At 42.3% G+C, this 25,445-nt stretch overlaps 1 protein-coding gene across 9 annotated transcripts in view; it reads right to left on the bottom strand.

Moving 5' to 3' along the window:
* The window catches only part of ZHX3 (zinc fingers and homeoboxes 3), a 134,472-nt gene that overhangs the window by 36,590 nt on the left and 72,437 nt on the right, over positions 1–25,445 (bottom strand). Inside the window, exon 1 of one of the 9 annotated variants that reach the window (XM_074317285.1) lies at positions 22,909–23,007. The exons of the other annotated variants lie outside the window; for them this stretch is intronic. The gene's annotated coding sequence lies outside the window, so the exon portion shown is untranslated. Of the gene's footprint in view, positions 1–22,908; positions 23,008–25,445 lie in introns of those variants that run through there. 9 annotated transcript variants of the gene reach the window in all.

Below are 25,445 nucleotides of genomic sequence, written 5' to 3'. Positions count from 1 at the left end.
TTTCTCATTTTTCTAAGTCCCTTTACTCATGTCTCCTTTCTTTTTCTCTTTTCCCATCTTAAATTTTATTGTCTCAGAAGCAATTACATCTCTTTTGGAAGGAGGGGGATTTTTTACAAATATTGTGGTAAAATACACATAATGTAAAATTTACCCTCTTAACCATTTTTAAGTGTCCAATTGAGGGAAATTAAGTACGTTCACACTGTTGTGTGATCACCACCACCATCCATCCCGAGACCTCTTTTCATCTTGCAAAAAAGAAATTCTGGACCCATTAAACAGTATTTCATTCCCTCCCCACCCCAGTCCCTGGAAACCACCATTCTACTTCCTGTCTCTATGAATTTGACTACTCTATGTACTTCATATGAGTGGAATAATACAGTACTCATCCTTTTGTGACTGGCTTATTTTACTTAGCATAATGTCTTCAAGGTTCATCCATATTGCATCATGTGTCAGAATTTCCTCCTTTTTAAGGCTGGATAATATTCCTTTGTATGTATATATCACATTTTATTTATCCATTCATCCATCAACGGATACTTGAGTTGCTTCCATCTTCTGGCTGAAAATACTGCTACATGGGTGTACAAATATCTCTTTGAGTCCTTGCTTTCAACCTTTTGGGTATATACCCAGAAGTGGAATTGCTGGACCATATGGTAATTCTACAGCCTTTTGAGTAATAACTGTCATACTGTTTTCCACAGGAGCTGCATCATTTTACATTCCTACCAACAGTGACAAGTGTTCCAATTTCCCCACATCCATGCCCCTATTTGTTAGTTTCTGTTTTTTTGGTAGTAGCCATCTTAATGGGTATGAAGTGGTGTCTCATTGTGGTTTTGATTTGTATTTCCCAAAGATTAGCGATATTGAACATCTTTTCATGTGCTTATTGGCCATTTGTAAAAGTTCTTTGGAGAAATGTCTGTTCAATTCCTTTGTTCATTTTTAAATCAAGTTGTGTTTTTACTGTTGTTGAGTTGTATGAGTTCTTTATATATTTTGGATATTAACCCCTTATTAGATATATGATTTGTAAATAATTTCTTCCATTCCATGGGCTGGCTTTCCACTGCTGAAAGTGTTCTTTGAAGCACAGAAGTTTTTAATTTTGATGTAATACAATATATCTATTTTTTTTCCTTTATCGCCTATGCTTTTGGGTATTATATCCAAGAAATCACTGCCAAATCCAACGCCATGAAGCTTTTCTCTTATGTTTTCTTCTAAGAGTTTTATAGTTTTAGCTCTCATATGTAGGTCTTTGATCCATTTTAAATTAATTTTTGTATATGGTGTAAGGTAAAAGGTCAACATCCTTCTTTTACATGTGGATATCCAGTTTTCCCAGGACCAGTTAATGAAAAGACCTGTTCTTTTCCCATTGAATGGTCTTGACACTAGTCAAAAATCATTTGACCATATGTGTGAGGGTTTATTTCTGGGCTTTCAAATCTATTTCATTGGTCTATATGTCTTCTAATATTAAATATATGTTGAAACAATATTTTGGATATATTAGGTTAAATACATTCTTAAAATTAATTCCATCTGTTTCTTTTTAGGTTTTCAGTGTGGTTTCCAAAGCATTTTAAATCACACATGTGGCTCGCATTATATTTCTATTGGACAGTGCTGCTCTAATGCTCTGAACTTGGGCCACCAGGCAGAGTGGGAGACAACGGCTGACACCGTGGGATTAAATGATAGTCTGAAGCTCCCTTCCTTCTGTGTTATCTTGACAGTGCTTAGGGAGCAGGAGAGCAGTACGGCTGAGCACTGAGGTTTCTGAATCAGGCAAGCTCCAGTTTCACTCTTCAAGACCCGCTCTGTCCAGTGCAGCAGCCACTACACACGTCTACTGAGCACTTGAAATGTGGCCAGTGCAAATTGAGACGTGCTACAAGTACAAAACTCAGACTAGATCTCAGAAACTTAGTACAAAAAAGTGATGTAAAATATCTCATTAATAATCTTTATTACATGCTAAAATATTAACATTTTTGATAGATAGTATTAAATAAAATTAAGCTTGTTTATTCATTTTTTAAAATGTATTGGGGTGACAATTGTTAGTAAAGTTACATAGGTTTCAGGTGTACAATTCTGTATTACATCATCTATAAATCCCATTGTGTGTTCACCACCCAGAGTCAGTTCTCCTTCCATCACCATATATTTGACCCCCCTTACCCTCATCTCCCACCCTCCACCCCCCTTACCCTGTGGTGTTTATTCATTTTTTAATACTTTTTTTAGGAGTAGTTTTAGGTTCATACCAAAACTGAGTGCACGGTACACCCCGTCCCACACATGCGCAGCGTCCCCCACTGTCAACACCCCCACCACAGCGCCACACTTGTTACAACTGATTAACCTACAAGGACGCATCACTATCGCCCAAAGTCCATAGTTGACACTAAAATTCACTCTTGATGTTGTATATTCTGTGGGTTCTACAAATTCATAATGACCTTTATCCATTATGATGGGATCACACAGAGTAGCTTTACTGCCCTAAAAATCCTCTGTGCTCCGCCTGTTCCTCTCTCCCTCCCTCTCTCCCCCATAACCTCTTGGCAACCACTGGTCTTTTTACTGTCTCCACAGTTTGGCCTTTTCCAGAATGTCATATAGTTTGAATCATATAGTATACAGTGTTTTGGATTGGCTTCTGTCACTTAGCAATATGCATTTAAGTTTCCTCCATGTCTTTTCAAGGCTTGATAGCTTATTTCCTGTTTATTTTTACTTTTTCAAATGTTGCACCGAGAATTTTAAGATGACACATACAGCTCATATTATATTTCTGTTGGATACTCGTTGGCTTCACATGGGCAGTGTTTCAGTTTGGCATCTGCCTGCCTCTCCGCCACTCAAGTTCATGTCTGGACACACCCAGTCCCCTGCAGGCCCCCTGACCCACCGGCCTCCTTGCCTTCACAGTGCTAGAATCCCCCCACTAAAGCCTTCTTTACCTCCCTTATCTCTGAAGACTGACTCACATTCAGACCCAGCTTGAATATGACATCTCCAGTGTAGCCTTTCTAAATGTCCACTGTACTTAAGTCGTCTTTCATACTACTTTGCACTTTCTGTCGTAAATTGTCTTTTTATTACATTGAGTTTCTCTCTAGATTGTGGATTGTGAGCTCCCTGAAGTTAGGGACCATTTTGCGTTCATCTTTAGGACCTCAATCCCTAGCACAGAGCCTGACACTCAGTAGACACAGATGTTGGCTGAATAAATGAATGAATGAAAGAAACACAACAAAATGGAGATTATCCTCCAATAAGAGAGAACATATCCATTTAACAATCATACAGCTCAGAAAAGCTTCTTAAATGCAACAAACCAGGCAGCAAAAGTACATCAATCAATAGCTAGAATTATTCACAAGTGAAAATTTGTTTTATATCAAATCAACACCTTAATATGTGTAAGCGTGTCACAATGAAGAGATGGTAATCAGCCCCTTAATGGTGAGTGGATTCTGATTGCCTTGGAAATGTGGGGCCTGGCTATGGAAACTGGATGGTTAAAACAACCACATTCCATACCCATTAGCTGACAGCCCAGACCCCACCAGAATAGAGGCACTGAAACTGAGCCTTTGATGTAGTTTCCAAAGAAAGCCACCAAGATGATTAAAGAGTTGGAAAATGAGATTTATGGGGAATGGCCACAGGAACAAGAGACAATTTTGCCTAGACAAGAGAAAAGGCTGAAGGGTGACTTAATAACCATCTTCAATCATTGTTATTACACAGATGATGGTGACCAGATGGTCTCCATTTCCGCCAAAGAAAGAATACTGAACATGGACTTGAGCTGTAGCATAAGAAAAGTTGTCTAGTTTTAAAGAAAGAACTTAATGGCTAAGAACTAGTAGACATCAAAGCAGGTCCAAGGAGTGTGCGGTATAGCCACTTCCAAACGCCTTTATCATGCTAAGAAAGCAGCAAATGGGTAGGTGTGGTCAGGCCTTCACAAGCCTTTGTAGAGGGCAAATCCTCAACTGGCAGATCTTCAAATGAATCAACTAATGTACAACCACAGGAATGGAAAAGAAACAGATATGAAAATTGAAACACAGCACCCTCTGGTGTACATAACGGTCTTTCAACGAAGGAAGATTCCTGACATATATCAGTATTTCCCAAAATCTAAGGTCCAAACCACGATAGAGTCGAGGCTGGTCCTAGTGTTCACTTAGTCGCTACATCCATCTTTATCAAGTACCTTCTCTGTCCTTCCCCGTTTGGTACCAGGATGGCTCGTACACAGCAACACCATGTCTGTCAACGCTAAACATGGCTGCCTCCCGATCACCTCTTCAATGCTGAATTCAGACTTTGCTACATCAGTTGTCACATGAACATTTCCTGCTGAGACATGATGCTGCTGCCTACCAGACCGTTTCAATTCTGCCTTGCTTTCAGGAGATTAGACATGAAAGTTAGGGAACAGCTGACTGGGCTGTCCTTCCGACAGGTCCCTCTCTGTCGTGGTGCACACAGCCCTTCCTTACCGATCCCTCTTTGTCCGGAAAGCCAACAGGCCACTTTTTACATCCTCCTAGGCTATATGCTTGAAAACTTTCTCCATATCCCTTCCTCTTATTTTTAAGTACAAAAGACATTTCTGCGAGCTAAAAAGTCCGACAATCAATGAAGAATGTTTCGAGCTCCTCCTAACCCTGTCTTTAGCCATCTCGGTGCTGGGTGGGAACTTCATTTCCGTGACACACATACTTTGTTCATGTGACTCACTACTGCGAAGCAGCTAGCGTGACCTAGAAAAACACAACACGGGCCTTGTGTCTGAGAGCCACAGTCCAGTGGGGGAGGCAGACAGATACAGGTGCAAACAGATAAGGGGAGGCTCAAAGCTGCAAGCACTCACAGAGGGAAAGTAAAAGGCGATGAAAACACCAGAGAAGAGCTCTCTGGGTGCTTCTCGGGACATCAGAGCAGGACTTAAGTCCTGTGGGAGGTCTTCAAGGGTGAAAAGGCGTCGCTGTCCAGGCCGAGGAGATAGGAGCACATATCACCCTAGGTGTAAAGACCTCAAGGCCTAAAAAATTAAAGTATCTCCCCACCCCCCACCCCCACACACACACATCACCATTTGGAGAATGGAGACATGTAACACATGTTCCCTCATGTCTCAAAGGTCTCCTTGAGTAGACGTGAGAAACACACCTAAATAATCCGAGCCCTACACATTATACACAGCACATACCGAAGTGGCAACGAACAAAAACAACGCAGACCAGGCACTGGTCTGATGGCGGTGAGAACAGGCTGGAGCAGACAGCACTGGGAGGCCAGCAGGCTGGCTGGGACACTCAAGCAGGAAGTCCTGAGGGCCTTCTCAGTCCCCCTCCTCCCCAGCCTCACTCCAAGCCTAGCTGCCTGCAGCACGGGGACAGTGCATGCTGACTGTGGGTACACGCTTCCTCCCCCACAAGACTGTGCACTGAGGCAAGAGCTGTATCGTTTTTATCACTATGCCGCTATCACCCAGCATATAGGGAGCTCAGACAAAATGTAATGAACAGGCTAAGTGCCTGGTTCATAGGCATGACTAGGATTTAAAAGAGCAGAACCCTGGACCTGTAATCCCGAAAACCTTCCTCTATCTCCTTCACTTTGCTTTGTTCTTGCTCATCAGCTATCCATCCTCCCCTGGTTCATACTTTCCTACCCTTTCATTTTCTCCTAAATCAACTCCCACCCTGATTGGGGGCAGGGCAGACACTCTTGTTCCCAGTTAAGAGTGATCAATGTTAAACTGAAACAACCAAGCCCAAGAGGTAACAAGGAATTGGCTTCTCACACGCTCACAAGAATGTGAGATTGCTGCCTCGCGAGAGAAAAAGAGAAACCCAACCCGATTACAGTGTAAAAATAGGTCACTGCTTGAATGCAGCCCTTTGGGTTACTGGCAGCAAGCCCCTTTTGCTTCTGATTCCAGTGTCACAGGAAAGTGGCAGCACAGCCTTAGAATAAGGGTTCCACAGCCAGCTGGCCACCTCGGCCTGGCCTTCACGCTGGCATTCTAGAAGCAGCACACAGGGCCGGGCAAGGACTGGGCAGCTCAGTGAGCCTTTGTCACTGCTGACATGAAATACCAGAGTTCATAAGTTTTGTTCTGTTTTGAACCAATTGGGAGACAATTCAAGGTTGTCCTTAAAAGAAGTCTCTCTCCCTCGCATTCAGCTGTATTATTTTATCGGAAAGAAATGAATAGAGTTCAGCTCCCTCGCTTATATCTGCGTAGGGCCAGCAACAGCTCTTTTCCTTGAGAGAGTTATCATTATGAATCATTATACTGCTTTATTTGCAGTAAATTCTGTCTGTGTGTGCATGGCTGGGAGGGTGTGTCAACATTTTGCTTCTATGTGAAAAAAGACAACTGCTCCAAAAAAAATAGGCTGAGAATTACTGATCAAGAATCAGTGCTAGAAGAGAGAAGGTAAAGGAAAGGGCACTTGAGCAATATGTTTTATTAGCAAACAGCGTATTTCACACCAGTAGTGACTGACGTTTATTAAACACAAGGTTCCAGAGTGCTCTGGGAGAGTCATTCTAAGAAAGAGGCTCCGGAATGGTCTACCGATGTAGCCCTCTATACAAATAGCCCTGGCTCAGTTAGGGTCTGGTGTACATGTCTTTCCTTTCCAAAGAACTGCAATATCTCTGAGGTAAGGGCTCAGCACTGGGCCACTCCACCGTAGTAATGGTGATAAGTACACGGTGGGAGGGCATTAAATACGTCAATTACAGGAGTTCGCCGGCAGTGTTCTGCTTTACGAGCAAAAGAAGGAAGGCTGGAGTTACAAGTGTTCCCATCCAACACCCAATCTGTTGCATGGGACTGAACTTCAGTTTGGGCCCCTTGATACTAAAGCACTCGATACCCAGTATTGGTTTGCGTGTGTATAGAACTCATAGGTGCAGAGTTTGAAAAGTTTAGCTGAATCTTAATGTAACCATCTCAATAAAATTAATTAGAATTTATATCTCAACTATTTTTAACAGAGACTGAGATAACTAATAAGACTAAATAGGAAGGAAAGTGGGTGATAAAGCATTTAGAGAAAGAACTAGAGAAAGGGAGGTAGGGAAGAAGGAAACACCAAAGTAATGGCTTCACGACCAAAAAACGTTTTTGCAGAAATTTACATGATGCTTTTAATCTCTGTTCATTGTAAAAACACTAACGGAAACCTGCACATTCAGTAGTTTTACCTAAATTTGTATTTCATTAACCAAAACCGTCAGATAAATTTGAAAAATATTAATAATATATAGGCAAGAAATTTCTTTAATTTGCAGAAATATGTAAGCAATTCATGCATGCTTTATCAAAATGGAGCCCTCCACCCCTTTTCCCCCTCCTCCAAGGTAAAGGTTTGGTCCACAGATTAGAATCACTAAAATACACAAAATAAAAGGAAATTTATCTCCATTTGGATTCTAAAATACAAGTAATGAAACCCAATTCAAAAGGGCTTACATAATAAAGTGGGTTTACTGGCACATGTAAGTGGAAAGTCCAGAGGTTGGGTTTCATTCAGTTGCTCTCGTATGATGAAAGCAAGGGCCTGTTTTCTTTCTCTCTATTTTGTTGGCTACATCCTAGGGGTAGCTTCCCAAATCACTGCAAGGTGGCGACAGCAGTCCCAGGCTTCAAGGCCTCACACCATCCGGGACAGAGAGAGGGCTGGCTTTGGGGAGGGCTTCCCACAACACTGAGGAGCCTTCTTCGCAAGGTCCTCAGGGAACGTTCTCATGGCGTCAACTGGGGCACACAGCCAGCACTGTACTAGCCCCCCGGCACTGATTGCCACTGGGTTAATCACTATGGCAACAGGTGAGGAGTTATCTGACTGGGTTTAAACAATCCAGACCCAGCCCTGAGGGTGGGAGGGACTGAGGGGGTAGCCAGTCCCTCTCTACCAGACAACAAAAATACAAATGTGGTCTGTTTGCTAAGGAAGGGAGTGGGGAAGCAGCAGAGATAATGCTGTGAGGGGACCATTACAACGTTCTCCACACCTCACCTGGTACTGAATCTGACTCTGAGATCCCCAATATCAAGGGCAAATGTGGAAGTACATTTTAAGTAACATTTGATCATTTAACAAAGACTAATGTTTATTCTTATACAGAGAGGAATTCTCTTGGAGGTAAACTCAAGGAGAAAGTTGTCTTGGAATTCTATGAAAGGGACAATGGGTAAAGGTGAGGAGAGCAGGCTATGTTTGGAAAAATACATTGACACACACTCAAACAGGCCATCCTTACTTCGATCCTCCAGAAGGCAGAGGACACGACAGTATATCATAACCAAGTGAAGTTACCTCAGCAGAGGGCTGAGATGAAATGGTCCAGATGCTTTCCCTTCAACTGATCTAATTTACTGCAAAGAGTAGGGCCTGACTTATCTTAGACTTCTTCTTATGTATCACATTTCTAAAAATGAGCTCAAACACTTTAAAAGCATGACCTCTTAAGTTTTTCAAGTTACTGTCATTATCAGATTACCCTCCGAGCAAGTGTTTGTATGTGCATGTGTGTACCTGTCATTTATTTCAAGTAAAAAATATTTAAGTGCTACTAGATGCTCAGCTCTGTGCTAAGGAATATGGTGGAAATGGGAGAATTCAAAGCCACAATGTGTCTGCTCTCAAAGAGTACAACCATCACCACCACCACCACCACCACCGACTGTACAATGGCAAGACGCCAGGCACTATGCCAACTGCTTTACATTTATTTCCTCATTTAATTTAATTTTCACAACAGTCCTGTGAGCTAAGTATCATCAACCAATTTTCCAAACTGGGAAACCAAAGTTATATGGCTAAGTAACGTGACAGGTCACACAAGCAACAGGCAGCAGCTAGGATTCAAACCTGTCTTCCTGCCTCCAAAGCTATGCTCTTAACTCTTAACCCACAGTCCATTTGGTTGGCAAACAAAACAAAACAAAACAAAAAACAGACACGAACATCCCTTAAGCGTGAACAGCACAACAGAGTGTATAAGATTGGAGAGCTAAGTCCTGGGGTGGAGAGTGAGCGCCTGAGGAGTCTGAGAAAACCGAGCAAGGCACATGGTGTGAGGAGGAGCCATAATTCGCTGCTGTTAGCCCTGGGAGCCCTGTAGATACTCATGTTCAACTGGTCATACCCCATCTGTCCCCTGGCCTCTGACCCACGACCGAGCCATGTAGTATTTCTTCATTCTTTGGCTGCTGATAAAAATGGAAGGCCCATGATATTGCTGCGGCCCGCAGGACATTTCATAGCTATCCCAAAGATGGAATCAGTTCTTTCTTTGATGTGCACAGACTTCCTCTCTGTTCTAAAGATAAGGCCACATATAGAGGAAGTAAGTTTGAAATTCTCTGGGCAAATACAAGATGATACTTGCACTGTTGGATAGTTATATGGTTTTTATAACCCTAGCTCTAGGAGTATATGAAAATTGCCTTTGCCCACGGGATCAATTGTCACTAAGCTCTTAGCACCGCAGAAAAGGTAAATGTAATACAGCATCTGAACAAGATGCTGGTCTCCATGCACCAGACAGTCGTGGCAGTGAATGGATGCAGCACCCCTCTCAGGCTTCAGCAACCCCCTTACAAAGCAGCTGACTTCCGGTGACCGCCGGTCAGGCAGACCTCCCAAACTTCAGGGCATGGTTCTTGGGCCCCAATGTTCCAGGATGGGGAGAAATAGCTGCTTATAAAACTGGGGGGAGTCAGAAGTGTATGGGAATTCCTCTGCTTCGATGGGATTAGGGGAAGTATCAACCCTCCAGTACTTCTCCAGTGAGCAAGATGTGCTACTGGCCCGGTGCTGGGAGGGCTCTCCTCGTTTCATAAGGTATAGTGGTCACGTGCTAGCTGGAATTAAGATCACAGCTATCAAGGCAATGGGAAACAATGCTGTTTTCAGGGTCACAGCTGGGACCTTGGATTCATGTTTAAGCTTCAACCCGCCTTTGACCACTGGGTACCAGGTCCTGGGCTAACATCTCCTCACAGCCTCAAACAATCCTAGGAAATGGATGTTATTATCTCTCTGTTACCTGTGTGAAAGCAAAAGTTCAGAGAAATGATGTCTATTGTCACAGAACGGGAATGTTATAGTTGAGGACCAGACAATCTCTCGATGCCAAGTCTGGTGTTCATTCCACACTGTGCCACTGCCTCTCCCAGTGCAAGGTTTGGGACCTTGAAATATTATTATGTAAACTGGGGTGTGGATGGTCATCCTCATTATAGCCAAACTCTTACTCTGTTCTCAAAAGAGAAAAAAATATATCATGTTCAAGGGGGCTATCAGAGGCAAAGGGTGGTAAGTGTTGCAATGAATGGACACGAGCAGTTGGGAAACCCTGGGTAAGGATGAGCTCTGACTGGAGCAGGGATGGGGGAGGACTCCGGAGAGGGGAGGCCATACACTGGGAGGACGAGCTTTTGAGGTTCACAAAAGCCCCTACTGACACAGACACGGAGGCAGGCAAGCACAAAGAGGGGGGCTCGTGTGGGAAACCCCGTAGACCAGGGTTTCTCAATTTTGGTATTGACATTTTAGACCAGATAATTTTTTTTCTGGGGGGCTGTCCTGTGCATTGTAAGATATTTAGCAACATCCCTGACCTTTACCCACTAGGTGCCAACAGCACCTCCCACCCTGCCCCCTTGTTGTGACAATCCGAAAAGTCTCCGGACATTGCCAAATATCCACTGTTGAGAACCACTACCTTAGATGAAGATATGCCAGCAATGGGGGCCTGGCTGGAGGGCGGGGGGTTTGGGGAGAAGTAGAATAAGAAGGGGAGGTCGTGAACAAGACAGGAAAGGGAGCAGATGTGTGCCCCGATGTCCTCTCAGCTAATTCCCTCAGGTATGGACTCTGATGACATTAGGACAAATGGAGCCAAACATGATTCCATAACGGATGGGATCCCTTTGAAGAATGCCCATCAGGTCCCTGGTTGGGAGGAGAGAGAGGATTCTAGACCTAGGCAGCTTGGAAAGGACAAACTCTTATTCTCTTCTTTCTTTTCAGGAAACAGAAGCAAGAGAGGAAGACACAGGGAGGGGAGTGCTACAGGAGCCTGTAATTCCCAAACCTATTTGGGAAGACTTGAGGGGACCTGGATTAAGACAAATTCTGAGCTGTGATGTGTCTACTCGTATGACAGCAATGTCATCCTTACCTTCACAGGCCACGTCCCACTCCCACACCTCTCACCCTCACACTGCTTGCTGTTGCCCAGGAAAAGTAGAAAGGAATTGGGATACTTACTCCTAGGAGGCAGGAAGGAAAAAGGAGACGGGGGTGAAAGTGAGAGAATTTTGAGGTTTAAGATATGTATATATATATATATATATATATATATATATATATACACACACACACACACACACACATATACATATACATATACATATACATATACATATACATATATATATATATATATATATATATATATATATATATATATATGCTGACAGAGTTCACCAAAGGGACCATGTTTCTCAGTAAAAAGGAAAAAAAATGTAACAAGTGTTGGAGAGGCTGTGGAGAAAAAGGAACCCTCATGCACTGTTGGTGGGAATGCAGACTGGTTCAGCCGTTATGGAAGGCAGTGTGGAGGTTCCTCAAAAAATTACGAATAGAATTGCCATATGACCCAGCAATCCCTCTCCTGGGTATCTACCCAAAAAATCTGAAAGCATTTATAAAGACACGTGTGCTCCAATGTTCATTGCAGCTTTGTTTACGGTGGCCAAGACATGGAAACAACCAAAGTGTCCTTGGATAGATGAATGGATAAAGAAGTTGTGGTATATATACACAATGGAATACTATTCGGCGGTAAGAAAAGATGATATAGGAACATTTGTGACAACATCGATGGATCTTGAGCGTGTAATGCTGAGCGAAATAAGTCAGACAGAAAAAGCAGAGACCCATGTGATTTCACTGATATGTTGTATATAAACCAAAAACAACAAAAGAACAAGACAAACAAATGAGAAACAGAAACTCATAGACACAGACATTAGTTTAGTGGTTACCAGAGGGTAAGGGGGGTGGGGGGTGGGAGATGAGGGTAAGGGGGATCAAATATATGGTGATGGAAGGAGAACTGACTCTGGGTGGTGAACACACAATGGGATGTATAGATGATGTAATACAGAATTGTACACCTGAAATCTATGTAATTTTACTAACAATTGTCACCCCAATAAATTTAAAAAATAAATTAAAAAAAAAAAAAAGGAAAAAAAAGTAGAACTGGGTCTGGGGGTTTGAGAAAAGGAAAGAGGCAGAGAAATGCGTATGTGTATTTACCAAATGCCCACTGAGTGCCAGGTCTGGGTAAGTAGGCGCACTGCATGAGTTACCACATACGATTTCACAGCATCCTGCCATACCTATGAATGGTGTGGGTGTTGCCACCTTTCTAGAGCAGAGGAATCTGAGGTGCAGGGAGGCAGGTAGCTTCTCTGCTGACTGCAGGAACACATCCCCAGGTGTGGCTGACAGGTTCCTCCAGGCCGCGTCTCCCCCAGCCTCCACAGCCCACAGTTTCTTGCTCCAGGTGAGCTGCAGCCCCTGGTCTGTCGGCTCCACTAGACCAGACTGTCGGGGGACATGATTTGGGTTCTGTATCTGCAGCATTTCCTCCTGTGCCAGGCACAGGTCCCAGAGCCATGGAGGATACGAGCAAGAGTTAACGCTGAGGAGAACAAAGGCCCGGCGAGGCCCAGCTGTGTGAACGTCCAGTGCGAGGAATGAGCACACCCTGTTACGTGAGTGCTGCTCCTGCTCCGCTCGGCAGCCGCTTGAGGAAAGCAGGGCTGTCTTTCTTTTGCTGTGCTATATATAATCTCTGTTTTGGCGGGGGAGCGTGCTACAGTTCCACTGTCACATTAGATATTAATTTTTTCTTAAAAAACCAGCAAATTTTCTTTTACTACTGATGCCACAAAATAATAATTCAGACTTAGCTTAAGATTTAGATCCTTTCCCCACATTTCCAGCATTTTTCTATCTCAAAAACATTCTTTTTTTTTTTTCTAGTTCCACTTTGAGAAGCAAAGGAGGGGTGGAAATGAGATGCTGAAGACACAGCTTGCCACATTCCATAAGTACAGACTTTGATACCGGAACCTCAAGGCTCTAGTCCCAAATGGGCCAGTACTTCCCTTCGGTAACTAAATAGGGGCTGATATATTCTTGATACAGAGGAGGCCAGGTTTGTTTTGGGTTCTTCCCCACCTTCCCTCTAGGCCCTAAGCCTGAATTCCATGACCCCGTGACCACAGAATGAATGTTTCATAGAAAGAATCATTCATTTTTCCTGGGACTTGATTGAAGATGGTTTTTGCTTAGTAAACCTCTTCTTTAGCTACAGTACAGTTACTTGAAAACTATTTTCTGAGGCTTTTAAAAGCATACATTTACCAAAAATTACTGTTAACTTCGTGTTAGCCCTAAAAGGTTCTCTACTTACTGAAAGCCACAGTTATTCTAATACAAATTGTTATATATACACACTCACTTGAACATTAAAAAATCGTATTTCTTTAAGTATATTCAGTTTTTGTCAATTTTGTTGGGCCTTCCCCCACACCAATTTTTCCAAAATGGTGAGATTTTAAGAAATAAAACCATGTATTTTATGTTTTCATGGGATGACAGGTTAAGAAGAAAAATAGGCTTTCAAAATATGAATTGTATCAGCATTAATACCCAAATCTAAGTGTTAGTAGCATTTATAGGCATAGCTCTTATACTGAGTGTGTAAGACATTTTGAGACTGGCTAACAATGGGCAGCTCAGTTAGAGTAAGTATTATCCCGAGGTGGCATGTCACTATGACTGGAATCAGATAAACCTGAGTTCCGACCCTGACTCGGCAACTGCCTAGAGCAGGACCCTTGGGTCTTTGGTGAAGTATGTCGTCTCCCAAACCTCAGTTTTCTCCTTTACAAAACTGGAATGGTGTCAGTGCATACAGTGTAAGGCTCACTATGAAAACTGAATGACAGTTCACTGAGAGCATCCTTGCAGGGCAGGCGGAGAGTTAAGCTAAGTCTTGGACGTCCTGCCTTCTTCCTGGCTCCCTGCACTCCCCTGTCACCACGGTGTCCCCTGTGCAAGGCTTCTGAGAGCTGTTCCTCTCCTCTGGCATGTAGACTGCACAGTGATTTCAGTGACCTATATTCCCTGTGTGTGCACACACACGTACACACACACCCTCCCCCATACAGTCTTCATCACAACCATATTTGCCTTTGCAAAACACACAGGGCATTGTCCTCAGCGATTCCCTGCAGAATAAAGCCTGCCCACTTTAGCCTGCCATCATGGTCCTTAGTCTGGTCCAACCCACCCTTACTGAGCTCATGTTCCTTGCAAACCCACATCTTCCCTGTCCAACTCTGTCCAGGCCATTCCCGTTTCAAGCCCTTACAAAGCCCCATGACCTACAGCATAGGCTCCAAACTGCTTCGCGTGGCATTTGAGACGCATGTTACCCTGTTCCTCTCCAGTTTCACTGTCCACCATTCCTTTCCCTCCATACTTAATACCCAAGCAATTCTACTTACAGTACCTGGAACCCCCGTGCTATCTCATCACTCTTCAATTTTATATATACTTGTCTCTTTTCCCAGAATACCCTTCGCCTCTCATGTACCATGTTTCCCCGAAAATAAGACCTAGCTGGACAATCAGCTCTAATTAATTTTTAGTGCAAAAATTAATATAAGACCCGGTCTTATTTCATTTGTAGTAAAATAAGACAAAATAACACCGGGTATAATCTAATCTAATCTAATACCCGGTCTTATATAATATATTATGTTATACTATAAGACCGGGTCTTATATTAATTTTTGCTCCAAAAGACGCATTAGAGCTGATTGTCTGGGTAGGTCTTATTTTCAGGGAAACACGGTAGCTGGCAAACTCCCAGACAGTCTTCAAACTTCACTCTAATTCCTCCACTTCCGGGGCACTCTGTCAACTACTGACACTGTGTCTTGTACATTTTTCTGTTACTGCACCTGCCATGCTATAGACATTTTTCATGTTTTCTTATAATTCACTAGACCAGTCAGTATAAATGTCTTCTTTGAGGGGTGACCCAAGACTCAGTCTTGCACAGAGCAGTCACTCAGGAAACAGTTATATTGTTGAACAGAAGAAGCTTTTAACCTGGGAGGAAGAGCCACTGAAATGCAGGGGATACATGCTACAATAGCAGTCTGCAAATGTGAGAGAAGGCAGAGAGAGAATTCTACAACATCCCCATTTAAAATGTTAAAATGTTGGTGACAGCTAGAACTTAAAAAAAAACAACAACAAAAAAACACCAAACCCTTTTTATGTGGTTATAATTCTAACAAGTCCTAAACATTTACCTAAAGCCTGTGGAACTCAAAACGGTATGTTTCTCCCAAAAGCCTCATTTTTGTTTTTATAAAGTTCTCTGGTCTGTGGAATGATCACGGGCAATTGCTTTTGCAGTTTTTGGTGATGCCAGTTTACGGCTATGTTTTTCTGTTCACTGAACTGGCTCATTTCTTCAGGAGAACAAACTGTTCTACACTGAAGCAGGAATTGGCTGGGTTCTAACAAAAAGATTTTTCCCCCCTGACAGTGTTTTTGCAAAAGACCCAAGTCAATTTATAGCCAAGTAACAAAAGGTCAAAAAGGTTAGTCAAGCAATGGGCGTAATTCCTGTGTGTCACAGCCAATAAAGGAAATGGGTGGGAATAAATAGTATGCAATTTTAACCTGAAATTATTTGTGCAAAACTATTATTGTAAACTATACAAAGGGACCCATGGCTTCCAATATAAAGGATTTCCCCCTTTGACTTTTTTAAGGCACATTTATAGGGAAGAACTGAAATGACCTCGAACTTCTCATTCACAAGTGGAAAATCCAAAAACTTTTCATACTAATTTACAAAAAAAAAAGCTTGGTCATTGTCTTACAGTCCTAAAATAGAAATGTTCACATAAAAAAAATTCAATATCTCATAGTTAAATCACAGTTAAATACAATTTACATTGCTGAATTTAATATAAAATCTTTGCCAAAAGAGAGAGAAAATTGACCAAAATGAAAGGCCAAGAAAAGGTTCTACAAAGGCGAAAGTTTATGTTTTAATCCTGCTAGAAATGTGACAAACTACTGCAGTATTCAACGACCATAAGAACAACAAGAAATGCCTGCCTTTAAAGCAGACGTGAAGGACTGACATCACCAGCCAAGCAAGCAGAAGACAGATGAGTAACAGCCTGTACTGGGCAGCCAACCAGGCACAGGCCCTTGGGTCTGTGGAGTAAGGAAGCCTTTCAGATTCCAAGGCTGTTGGAAGGTCCCTTGTCATGATGTCTACAGTACTCAACATTTAAAACAACTTAATCATCCAAAAGACAAATAGTTAAATAGAACACTGTAACAGTCCAGACAAGATGGCATAACTCATTTCTCCCCCAGCCTCCTTGCTACGTAGAACTATAAACACTGGAAATAACACAAGAGGTAACCAAAGGAGAAGTCTAAAAGATGGAAAAAGGAAAGCAAACAGTTTAGGGACAACACAGCAGCAGGGCATCTTATGACCCCCACCCCCCACCTCCATCCAACTGAAGAAGGTGGCCCAGGCCCAGTGTTTCCCAAGTCCCAGCCTAGCAACAGAAGGCAACCCAGGTAGGCATATCCTTCACCAGGATAGAATGGGAATTCTGCTATCAATATCAGGCCAGCTGGCAGCACCAAGAAGAAAGAGAGATAATAAAAGAAGTTAAGAAAGCACTTTCCCTCCCTGCAGGTCACCCAGGAAGTTTCTCCAGGCTATGCTGCCTCCTAGAGGCACCAGGCATCATAGCCTGGAGAAACTCCCCTCATCAGACAGCACCAGCAGGAACCAGTGAGAGCCCCAGCTGCACCAGATAAGCCAAGCAGACCAAAACAGTAACAGCAAAGGTTCTGAAAAGCAAATCTTCATTGGAACCACAGCCCACAAAAGCAGACCCAAACTGTGTGCTAGACTTAATCAGGGTGACTTTCTGGTAAAATAAAGAAATTATCGTGGAATGCTAGGACTCAGAGTATCCTAACATAACAGACAAAATGTCCAGAATGAAACTGAAAATCACCCATCATATCAAGAACCAGAAAAACCATGACTTGAATGAAAAAAAGATAATCAACTAATATCAACACTAGGATGAATCTGATGATGAAATCAGCTTACAAAGGATTTTAAAGAAGTCATCATAAAAATGTGGGAAAAAGCAATTAGAAATTCTCTGAAAACAAATGAAAAAACAGAAAACTCATCAAAGAAATAGAAGTTATTAAAAAAAAAAAAACAGTGAAAAGTATAGAACTGAAAGATAGAATAACAGAACTAAACACTTACTAGATGGGTTTAATAATAGAGCATAGATGACAGAGCACAGAATCAGTGAACTTGAAGATAGATCAATAAAACTTATCCAACATGAATAAAAGAGAGTATACTGAAAACAAACAGACAGAGCTTCAGGCACTTGTGAGACAATAACAAAAGATCCAATGTTCACATCAGAAGAAGAAGAGTAGAAAGAGAGGGGCTGAAAAAGTATTCAAAAAGATAATGGCTGAGAATTTCCTAAACCTGGTGAAAGACACAAACCTACAGATTCAAGAAGCTAGGAAAAACTCAAATAGGATAAACCCAAAGAAATCCATGCCAAAACACAAGATAACTAAATGTCTGATAATTAAAGACAAAGAAAAACTCTTGGAAGAAGAGAAAAAGAACCTATTGCCTATAAGGAAACACGAATTCAAATGACAACAGTCTTCTCATTTAAAACCATGGAGGCCAGAAGGAAGTAGCACAACATTTTCAGTGCTGAAAAAAAAAGAATGTCAACCATGAATTCTGTATCTGGAGAAACTATACTTCAAGACTGGAGGGGACAAGACATAAACTAAAAGAATGTGTCGCTAGATCTCCCCTTACAGAATGGAAATGATAACAAAAGAAATCTTGGAGCAACAGGAAGGAAGAAAGAATAGAAAAAGAATATGAATATATACAATAGACTATCCTTCTCCTCATGAGTTTCATAAATCATATTTAATGACTGAAAAAATCATAACTCAATCTGACACTCAAGAATTATATTTAAAAGGGGGAAAGGGGAAGTAAAGGGACACTTAGATGAAAGTAAGGTTTCCACATTTCACTCAAAGTGATAAAATATTGATAACAGTAAGTCTGTTATAAGTCAACTATGCATATTTTAATACCCACAGTAACCACCAAGAAAATGACACAAAGAGATACACTCAAAAACACTACAAATGAGTCAAGATAAAAATCCTAAAAAATGTTCAAGCAATTCAGACAAAGGCAAGAAAAGAGAAACAGGAAACAAAATAAATAATAAAATGGCAGAATAAAGCCCGAATACATCAATAATTACCTGACATGTAAATGGTCTAAATACACCAATTAAAAAGTAGGGATTGGGAGAGTGGAGAAGAATACAACCCAACCATATATATGCTGTTCACAAGAAACTCACTTCAAATTCAATGACAAAGGTAGGCAGAAAATAGAGTACTGTCCATACAAGATAGAAATGTAAACAGCTATTTAAAAGCATGCTTCTGAATAATTTTAATGATACAGTAAAGTATTTTGAATATTACATTTTATATGACAATTAAATATTTTCAAAGCAAGATACAAAATGTATATATAGAATTGGCGTCAACTGTAAGTAAACAATTTTTAAGTAAATGCCCAAAAAGAAGGCTGTCAAGATATCACTAACAGGAATCTCAATTATCTTCATTATGCTTTCCTATATTTTCCAGATTATCTACCATAAGAATGCATGGCTTTTATAGTGAGAAAACAATGTAATTTTTTTTTTAATTCCCTTCAATTAAAGCAGTCTATTAAAGATCATTGTGCTGCTGTCCGGGGAGGAGAAACCGGTATTTATCATTGGTGGCCACCATTCACATGGATCTTTCTACTGGTGACCTTTCTACTTGGCTGCCCACCCCTTCCCTGCTGCCCAGGGGACCACAGGCACAGGCAGAAGGCCTGGAAGGTGCAGAAAATGCTCGTTTTGCAAGCTTCGGGCATGGTATTTGGGGCGCAAGGGTAGGGAGTGGTGAGGAAGCAGACACACGGGGGGGGGGGGACAGCGTGGACAGCAGAGCAAGGCTGCTGACCCCTGCCTCGCTCCCAGGGGGCTCCAGAGTCACTGTGCTAGGTCCGCACAGGTCTGCCCATGGGACTGGCTCCTGCGTTTCCTCACTGCATCACCCAGGACCGCATGAGCAGGCCGTGGTCCTCACAGCCCAACAGAGCCTAACGCAATGATCATCGCACCATGTTGGGAGCCACAGTCGAGAGAGGAAATTCTCCTGTTTTATATCGCCACGTCAGTATCAATTTAACACTCCCAGCTTCCTTTATTTTTCAAAGTCTGTCCCTAACTTTATCCAGGAGTCCTGTGACAACCTTCCTACTACCACAGGCTCAATCTTTTTCTGGTATTTCAAGTAAGAAACCTCTAAGTAATATTCAGTTTTTCTTTGCCCTTTTTTGGTATATACAATCTATTAACATAAAGGAGACTCAACACAGAATGCAGAAGGTAGCAGATACAATGATTTCTAAAACCCCTTATAACAAATGAACCCTGTTAAAGTCAACGACGAAAGCTCTGACCAAGGCTCTTCCATGCATAAGACACTTCCTTGCTGATGTTATGGCCACATTTAACAGTCAATGGAGCCATTTCTAGACTTCCCGTTTTTATCACCATTTCTGGAAAAGTTGACTTTTTCTCTGACTGAGGACATGGAATCCCATCTCTAGGGCCATTTGAGATAACTCAAAGCCAACCTTGCCCTTGAGGTACAAATACTGCAGGACTAATTTAGTGCCCCCACCTCTGCCATCTCCCTTAGTTAAACTACCAACATACTGAGGTAACATAAGTTTACAAATACTTGAGCAAATATTATTTGAGACCATATTAATTTTCAAAATAAGCTATTTTACATATTGTCTTGCTTTTGGGGTGATAGAGTAGAAAAAGACTTTGGCGTTGAAGTGTCCCCATTACTTATTAGCTACACCACTTTGCAGCCTCTCCACTTATAAAACAGAAATAATTATGCATACCTCTTGTGAGGATTAAGTAATACATTACGTATAAAAGTGCCTGGCATATCATAGGTGCTCTCCTGGCTCCATTTAATATTCCTAACTTTGTTTCTTTTCTCCACCTACTTCTCATTTATGTTTTCTTGCTGTATTTTATGGACCTGAATGAGTCACCTGAAATTCTTTTGGAACAACAACAAAAAAAACCCATAAATATTCAACATAAAAATAGTAAACACTCCTCTGGGAAGTAGGGACAGGCATTTACTGGGAAAGGACATGAAGCAACTTTCTGGGTAATGATATCTTGGTAAGATTTTGGGTTACACAGGGGTATACATTTGTCAAAACGCAGATGTACAATTAAAATTTAACTGCAAATTTAACTACAAATGTACAAATCTTACCTCAAAAGAAAAAAACTGTAAAACAAATAGTGACCTCTACTTAGCAATCTGCATGCCGAAGCACTGAGGGGGAATACGTAAAAAAATATGATGAACAGACGGCTGGATAGAGGACTAGGAAGCACACAGAGTAAAACATTAACAGAACTGGGCAGTGGGTGTATGGCTGCTCACTGTAAAATTATTTCAACTTTGCAGCACGCTGGAAATTTTTCATAATAAAATGTGGGGGAAGAATTTCCTACAGAAAAAAATGGAAGGCACTCAGTACATGATGGTTCTCTTCCCACAGCCTCTTTCAGTTGTTATTCATCCACTTGTTCACTTACCTGCACACACTAGGCACATACTGTACTACTGACTAGTACAGGTTGCTTAACCTCAAGCCCTCTGAATCTCAGTTTCCTCATCTACGGAACAGCAACTCATGTGCCTCTTGGGATATTTGGGAGGATCACCCCAGTTCCTGCCAGTACACAGCGGGTGTTCAATAAATGCCAGTAGAGCACGCAGAAAGAGCATGGGCGTTACAGCATCATAGTCCAGTATCAAGTACTAGTGAGAAGCCCTGACCCCTGAATGACTGCCTGGGTTCAAATCACAACTCCACCATTTTGCGGCTTCAGGCAAAATTCTTACCCTTCCTGTTTCTTCATCTGTAAAAATATGGGGGAGGATAAATCTCTCTCTCATGAGGTTAATATGATCATTAAACACGATAATACATAGAAAATGCTTAGACAATGGCTGAAGCAGTACAAACACTCAATCAATGTCAGCAAATTTACTATGCTGAGCACTCAGAGGATGTGAAGATGAACGCCTCAGTCCCTGTCACCTCAAGGAGGTGATAATCCAGGAGAGGAGAAAGCCACGTCAACAGAAACATCACAAAGTGGTGTGTGACACGTGCCATAGGAAACGTGCTACAATGAGCTTGGGGTACGGAAAAGCAGACTGATAATAATGACTGAGGAAGACCAAAGAAGGTTGCAAGGGGGTGGCATTTGATGATACGGGACCTGAAAGCAGAGAAGGGGAAGAAAAAGTTTGGCAATGTTAGAGTACATGGTATCGCCAGCCTACCAGAGCTAAAGCAAAGGTAGGTAGGGGCAGGATAGAAGATTTGTGGCTGGAAAGGGATCGTGGTCAGAGGGTGGAAAGCTCTACTGATGAATGTTGATTTTGTTCTGCAAAAGTATTCTGAAAAAAACGGTCATCCATTTCTCATACTCCACTGAGTTAGCAGAGCTGAGTCTTCCAAATTAATTGTCAACCAAGAACTTGTCCTTGATTTTTCTATCTCATTTATCCACTGCACTCATTGTAGAGAATAACTAAAAATGCACCACCATAACCATTTTACCGACTCAAGGCATGAGGACATATCTTTACTGAACAAGAAGGCCCAGGGCCTGTGGAGGGCGGGCCAGGGAAGGGCTTCATAACAGTGTCGTGGATTCGAATTAGCACCACTGTAGTTGGTTCGCTGCCTTGAGGCTCCACTTGGAATCTGACCCAAAAGATTAACTTCAGGAAGGGAGAGACATCCACACAGCAGCCGAGAAGGGCTGGCTCCCTCTGGACGCTGCCAGCTGGCCACGCTGCACCTCTCAGAGCTCGCTATGCCTTGGTAAACACATTTCTGATTGCTGTAGGCACTGAGCAAACCCACTAAGCCTTGCCAAAGTGTCTTGTGTAAGTTCAGAAATATGATGTTTTTTAGTTCACTGCGATTATTCTTAATTGGTGGGGCAGAACTGGTTTAATACCCACCAAACTCAGTGGAGGAGGCGACACACTAGATTTTTACCCCCATTTTAGAGAAGGTATAGTTTTCCAGCAGCCTCGCTATTCCTGTCATCTAGCCAGAGCTGTCCTCTCCTAACAGGGTATTTGCATTTGGGAAACAGAATCCCTGATTAGGTTGTTGCCTCAGGAACAACTTCAGAGCTTCTAAGGTTTGCAGTCTGCTGGTGCAGCAAGCCCAGCTTTGCAGCAAGCAGAGCGTCTGCCCCAGGCCAGAGCAGCCGCTCCGGTACTCTGAGTCCCGCCCTCCAAATCCTCCTGGACTCCATGCAGACTCCCACTGCTGTCACTGTGCAGCATTCTTCATCCGAACAAGTTAGAAAACCCTAGCTTTTAAGATCTTCCTGTATTCAGGGCTGTAACGTGGCTGCTCCCTAAGGACTAGAAGGGCCCTTCATCCACATATACGTCCCGAGGAGCGCTTGGGTCTGCTCACCTCTGCACGGACGTGCACCAGTTTTCCGGCCATTCTGGTCTCAGCAGCAAACACTTCAGAGAACTCTGGGTACGAAGTGCTAGCTTTAGACACGTGACCCTGCAGAAGTCGGATTTGGAATTTTTTTAAAACCTAAGTACAGTATCTTGCTAATTCTGCACACTTGGCCTCACAAAATTTTCAGAAAAATCTCCCACCAACACAGCTACTATACCCTTCACAAAGGTCTAGGAAATTCAACATATCAGGAAATGAGCAATACATGTGGAAGGTTCTCATTAACATTTACCCACTCAGAGAAGGAGACTGAGCGCTAAGCTTTCTTTCCTATTCTTACACCAGTTTCTACCCAGGACCAAAGAGTTTCTCTAACCCCTGATGGCTTTTTACTTAACAGAAAAATGAGATAGAGACAAAACAGAAAACGTCTGTATGGAATCTTGTCAAAGGTTTATTTTTTAACAAGTTTTTAATTTTGAGCTAATTTAAGAACTTACAAAACAGTTGAAAAAGAGTACAGAGAGGGTGGCCAGGTGCCTCAGTTGGTTAGAGCATGAGCTTTCAACAGCAAGGTTGCCGGTTGAATTCCCGCATGGGACGGTGGGCTGTGCCCCCTGCAACTAAGATTGAAAACGCTGACTGGACTTGGAGCTGAGCTGCGCCCTTCACTACTAGATTAAAGGACAACTTGACTTATAGCTGATGGGTCCTGGAAAAACTGTTCCCCAATATTCCCCAATAAAAAAAAATTAAAAAAGAAAAGTACAGACAGTGTCCGTTACCCCTGCCCCAGCTCACCCAGTGCTACCATCTTCCATACGAGTAGCTACGGTATGTGGGACAGGACCAGATCTTATCATTGGCACAGAACTGTTTACTACAACAAAGGCCTTACTCAGATTTCACCAGTTTTTCTCCTGATGTCCCTGTGCTGTTCCAAGAGCCTACCCAGGATTCCCACTGTACTGAGTCGCTGTTTCTTAGTCACCTTGCAGTCTATGACTGTTTCTCAGTCTGTCCCCGCCATTCATGTCCTTGACACCCTTAAGAGTATTAATCAGTTATTTTATGGACTGTCCCTTGATTTGGGTCTGCCTGCTGTTTTCTCATGATTACACTGAGGTTATGCATTTGGGGCAGAAATACCCTGGAAATGATGTTGTGCTCTGAGTGTGTCCTCTCATGGGGTTCACGACAGTGCTATGCCTTCTTACTGGTGATGTTGACCATGACCGCTTGGTTAAGGTGGTTTCTCCACTGCAAAGTTACTACCTTTCCTTTCCTTTTATGGTTAATAAATATGTTGAAGGAATTTATTGGAAACCATGCAAATTCTGTCAAAGGTTTCTTAAAAAATGACTGGCTCCCTCATTCACAAGCCTCCTCACTTTCCTTAAAAACTCCAAAAGGTTAGGTTGATCTGATTTCCCCTAACTATTGCTGTCTTGCGAGCACTTTGTGACTGCAGAGCGCTCTCTCTCCACCAAATGAGGAGCTACAACAAGAAACAGGCTGTCTGCAACCCGGAAGACAGCCCTCACCAGAACCTAAGCATGCTGGCACCCTAATTTCAACTTCCAGCCACTACAACTGTGAGAAATAAATTTCTGTTCTTTATAAGCCTCCCAGTGTTGATAGTTTGTCTTGGTAGCTTGAACTAAAACAGACTATAGTTTAATGTATATGTATTCCAGCAAACCTCTTTTCCTTTTAATATCACTGGAGTCCGATACCATGGGCTTAATTAAATCCCAAACCCACCATGGACTTCAGGCAAGTTACTTAATTTTGAGTGCTGATTCACCAGCAGCTGTTATTTACACATGGGATGAGCGAAATTAAATAGTTTTGTGGAAGAACTATTCAGTAAGGGAGAAATTTAAAATTGTATGGCCTGTATTTAAGAAAAAAGCACTTGCCATGGGGAAGGTGAGGTCACACAGTGGACATCTGCAAGTCCACATGCCACATCTGGACCGAAATTAAAGTTGTTCGTTGCTAAACTGCTTAAAAACCTGAGGGAATGCTACCTGGTTTCCAGGATTTGCCTATTTCTAGTTTACCAAGTAAAGCTCCCATAATCTGTAAATGTATCACTTATTTGTGTGGTCCAAATGACAATCAGGAAAAGGTCACCTCTCCTACTGTTCTTCCCCCAGAACAATAAGAACAGCTAACGAGGATGGAACACGGGCACTGGACACTGCTCAGTCTAAGCTCTTCACGGGCAGGAGTTCATTTAACCCTCATCACAACCCTTGCTAATAGGCATTAGTCTTGCCTCCCGTTTACAGATGAAGAGACTGAGGCACAAAGCAGCTAAATAACTTGCCCAGGGTCATTCAGCTAGTGGCTGGTACAACCAGGATTTAAACCCAGGCAGTCTAGTTCCAGAGTGCACGCTCTTAGCACTCTGGACTCTCCTATTGTCAAAGAATGCAAGAACAAGACATCATCTGGAGGAGAAACAGTTTCTGAATTAAGAGTTCTGGAGGAAGCTGAATTGAACAAAAGATTCAAATGACAGAAGAAAACCA

This window comes from Rhinolophus sinicus, linkage group LG13, assembly GCF_036562045.2.
Source record: "Rhinolophus sinicus isolate RSC01 linkage group LG13, ASM3656204v1, whole genome shotgun sequence".
Lineage (NCBI taxonomy): Eukaryota > Metazoa > Chordata > Mammalia > Chiroptera > Rhinolophidae > Rhinolophus > Rhinolophus sinicus.
This window is presented reverse-complemented; position numbering and strand designations above follow the sequence as displayed.